This window comes from Oncorhynchus keta, chromosome 20 (assembly GCF_023373465.1).
Source record: "Oncorhynchus keta strain PuntledgeMale-10-30-2019 chromosome 20, Oket_V2, whole genome shotgun sequence".
Taxonomy (NCBI): domain Eukaryota; kingdom Metazoa; phylum Chordata; class Actinopteri; order Salmoniformes; family Salmonidae; genus Oncorhynchus; species Oncorhynchus keta.
In genome coordinates, this window is record NC_068440.1 from 39597461 (window position 1) to 39601979 (window position 4519).

The 4519-nt window shown below is 50.2% G+C and overlaps 1 pseudogene; it reads left to right on the plus strand.

The window, feature by feature from the left end:
• LOC118399082 (probable histone deacetylase 1-B) overlaps positions 1–2394 on the plus strand; it is a 19234-nt pseudogene extending 16840 nt beyond the window's left edge.
• Positions 2395–4519: the final 2125 nt, after the last annotated feature.

A 4519-nucleotide genomic window follows, 5' to 3' on the forward strand; every position in this document is an offset into this window, starting at 1 on the left:
AGGATAAGAGGATGGTATATTGTTTCAGTCAGGGCCCAGGATAAGAGGATGGTATATTGTTTCAGTCAGGGCCCATGATAAGAGGATGGTATATTGTTTCAGTCAGGGCCCAGGAGGATGGTATATTGTTTCAGTCAGGGCCCATGATAAGAGGATGGTATATTGTTTCAGTCAGGGCCCATGATAAGAGGATGGTATATTGTTTCAGTCAGGGCCCATGATAAGAGGATGGTATATTGTTTCAGTCAGGGCCCAGGATAAGAGGATGGTATATTGTTTCAGTCAGGGCCCAGGATAAGAGGATGGTATATTGATTTATATTGTTTCAGGGGCCCATGATAAGAGGATGGTATATTGTTTCAGTCAGGGCCCATGATAAGAGGATGGTATATTGTTTCAGTCAGGGCCCATGATAAGAGGATGGTATATTGTTTCAGTCAGGGCCCATGATAAGAGGATGATAAGTATATTGTTTCAGTCAGGGCCCAGGATAAGAGGATGGTATATTGTTTCAGTCAGGGCCCAGGATAAGAGGATGGTTTCGTTTGTCAGGGCCCATGATAAGAGGATGGTATATTGTTTCAGTCAGGGCCCATGATAAGAGGATGGTATATTGTTTCAGTCAGGGCCCATGATAAGAGGATGGTATATTGTTTCAGTCAGGGCCCATGATAAGAGGATGGTATATTGTTTCAGTCAGGGCCCATGATAAGAGGATGGTATATTGTTTCAGTCAGGGCCCAGGATAAGAGGATGGTATATTGTTTCAGTCAGGGCCCATGATAAGAGGATGGTATATTGTTTCAGTCAGGGCCCAGGATAAGAGGATGGTATATTGTTTCAGTCAGGGCCCATGATAAGAGGATGGTATATTGTTTCAGTCAGGGCCCATGATAAGAGGATGGTATATTGTTTCAGTCAGGGCCCAGGATAAGAGGATGGTTTCGTTTGTCAGGGCCCAGGATAAGAGGATGGTATTTGTTTCTGTCAGGGCCCAGGATAAGAGGATGGTATATTGTTTCAGTCAGGGCCCATGATAAGAGGATGGTATATTGTTTCAGTCAGGGCCCAGTCAGGGCCCATGAGGATGGTATATTGTTTCAGTCAGGGCCCATGATAAGAGGATGGTATATTGTTTCAGTCAGGGCCCAGATAAGAGGATGGTATGGTATATTGTTTTGTTTCAGTCAGGGCCCAGGATAAGAGGATGGTATATTGTTTCAGTCAGGGCCCAGGATAAGAGGATGGTATATTGTTTCAGGGCCCAGGATAAGAGGATGGTATATTGTTTCAGTCAGGGCCCAGGATAAGAGGATAGTATTGTTTCAGTCAGGGCCCAGGATAAGAGGATGGTATATTGTTTCAGTCAGGGCCCAGGATAAGAGGATGGTTTCGTTTGTCAGGGCCCATGATAAGAGGATGGTATATTGTTTCAGTCAGGGCCCAGGATAAGAGGATGGTATATTGTTTCAGTCAGGGCCCAGGATAAGAGGATGGTATATTGTTTCAGTCAGGGCCCAGGATAAGAGGATGGTTTCGTTTGTCAGGGCCCATGATAAGAGGATGGTATATTGTTTCAGTCAGGGCCCATGATAAGAGGATAGCCTGTGAAGAGGAGTTCTCCGACTCTGAGGATGAGGGACAGGGAGGAGGGGGAAGGAGGAACGCTGCCAACCATAAGAAGACCAAACGAGTCAAGACTGAGGAGGAGAAAGAGGAGACTGAGGAGAAGAAAGGTAAAGTAAACCTCACACACCTCCGTGACTGGCCCAGGACACTGGGGGCTTAACGCCTCAGGTGACTGGCCCAGGACACTGGGGGCTTAACGCCTCAGGTGACTGGCCCAGGACACTGGGGGCTTAACGCCTCAGGTGACTGGCCCAGGACACTGGGGGCTTAACGCCTCAGGTGACTGGCCCAGGACACTGGGGGCTTAACGCCTCAGGTGACTGGCCCAGGACACTGGGGGCTTAACGCCTCCGGTGACTGGCCCAGGACACTGGGGGCTTAACGCCTCCGGTGACTGGCCCAGGACACTGGGGGCTTAACGCCTCCGGTGACTGGCCCAGGACACTGGGGGCTTAACGCCTCCCGTGACTGGCCCAGGACACTGGGGGCTTGACGCCTCCCGTGACTGGCCCAGGACACTGGGGGCGTGACGCCTCCGGTGAATGGCCCAGGACACTGGGGGCTTAACGCCTCCGGTGACTGGCCCAGGACACTGGGGGCGTGACGCCAGGTCAACATTCTTTTTGTTTTCCCCAGAAGTGAAAGATGAGGATAAAGACGCTGAAGAAAAGATGGACACAACAGGGTGAGTAGTGACCACATGAAATATAACATCTAGGAATATGTCTTGTGTGTCCAGTCTTGTGTCCATGTCCAGTCTTGTGTCCATGTCCAGTCTTGTGTGTCCGTGTCCAGTCTTGTGTGTCCGTGTCCAGTCTTGTGTGTCCGTGTCCAGTCTTGTGTGTCCGTGTCCAGTCTTGTGTGTCCATGTCAACATTCTGCCCAACCAGTCTTGTGTGTGAGGATAAAGACCAGTCTTGTGTGACCATGTCCAGTCTTGTGTGTCCGTGTCCAGTCTTGTGTGTCCGTGTCCAGTCTTGTGTGTCCGTGTCCAGTCTTGTGTGTCCGTGTCCAGTCTTGTGTGTCCGTGTCCAGTCTTGTGTGTCCGTGTCCAGTCTTGTGTCCAGTCTTGTGTGTCGTGTCCAGTCTTGTGTGTCCGTGTCCAGTCTCCGTGTCCAGTCTTGTGTCTTGTCTCCGTGTCCAGTCTTGTGTCCAGTCTTGTCTCAGTCTTGTCTCCGTGTCCTAGTCTCCGTGTCCAGTCTCCGTGTCCAGTCTTGTCTCCGTGTCCAGTCTTGTGTCTTGTCTCCGTGTCCAGTCTTGTGTCCGTGTCCAGTCTTGTCCAGTCTAGTCTCCGTGTCCAGTCAGTCTTGTCCAGTCTAGTCTCCGTGTCCAGTCTTGTGTGTCTAGTCTCCGTGTCCAGTCTTGTGTCTAGTCTCCGTGTCCAGTCTTGTGTCCAGTCTTGTCTCCGTGTCCAGTCTTGTCTCCGTGTCCAGTGTCCAGTCTTGTGTCCGTGTCCGTGTCCAGTCTTGTGTCCGTGTCCAGTCTTGTGTGTCCAGTCTTGTGTGTATCCAGTCTTGTGTGTATCCAGTCTTGTGTGTATCCAGTCTTGTGTGTATCCAGTCTTGTGTCCGTGTCCAGTCTTGTGTGTATCCAGTCTTGTCTCCGTGTCCAGTCTTGTCTGTATCCAGTCTAGTCTCCGTGTCCAGTCTTGTCTCCGTGTCCAGTCTTGGCCCATTTAACTGTCCAATGTTTCTTCATTTGTGGCCAAAAGTCTTGTGTGTCTAAGTCTTGTTGAAGCATCAGTCTTGAGTTTCCAGTCTGTGTGTCCAGTCTTGTGTGTCCAGTCTTGTGTATCCAGTCTTGTGGTCTTATCTCCGGGTGTCCAGTCTTGTGTGTGTGTCCAGTCTTGTGTGTGTCCAGTCTTGTGTGTGTGTCCGTGTCCAGTCTTGTGTGTCTGTGTCCAGTCTCCGTGTCCAGTCTTGTGTCCGTGTCCAGTCTTGTGTGTCCGTGTCCAGTCTTGTGTGTCCGTGTCCAGTCTTGTGTGTCCGTGAGTCTCTTAACGCTGTGTTAGTATTTCCTCCAGTCTCCGTGTCAAATCTTTCTCCGTGGTCTTTTGTCAGTGTTGAAATGCAAAAATATTTTTGTCCAGTCTCGTGTCCAGTCTCTACCCATCTTGTCCGTTTTGTCCAGTCTCTTCCCTGTCTCCGTGTCCAGTCTAGTCTCCGGCCTCTTGTCTCCGTGTCCAGTCTTGTCTCCGGGTCTTGTCTCTCTCCGTGTCCAGTCTAGTCTCCGGCCTGTCCAGCTCCGGGTCTTGTCTCTGTCCAGGGGCCTGTCCAGTCTTGGTGTCCAGTCCAGTCTTGTCTCCGTGTCCAGTCTTGTCTCCGTGTCCAGTCTTGTCTCCGGTCTTGTCTCCGTGTCCAGTCTTGTCTCCGAGGTCTTGTCCTGTCCAGTCTTGTCTCTCAGTCTGGTGTTGAGTCTTGGGTAAGTCTTGTGGTATCCAGTCTTGTCTCCGTGTCCAGTCTTGTGTCCGCCAGTCTTGTGTGTATCCAGTCTTGTCTCCGTGTCCAGTCTGGTGTACAAGTCTTGTAGAAAGTCTTGTGTTATCCCTGTGCAAGTCTTGTGTGTATCCACTGTTCTCCGTGTCAGTCTTGTGTCAGTGTCCAGTCTTGTGTGTATCCAGTCTTGTCTCCGTGTCCAGTCTTGTGTCAGTGTCCAGTCTTGGTGTTCCAGTCTTGTCTCTGTGTCCAATTGTCTCCGTGTCCAGTCTTGTGTGTATCCAGTCTTGTGTGTATCCAAAACTTGTGTATGTTTCTTGTCTGTATCCAGTCTTGTATCCAGTCTTGTGTGTGTCCAGTCTTGAAGTCTTGTGTGTCCAGTCTTGTCTCCTCCAGTCTTGTGTGTATCCAGTCTTGTCTTCTTTAGTTCCTCCATCTTGTCTCCGTGTCCAGTC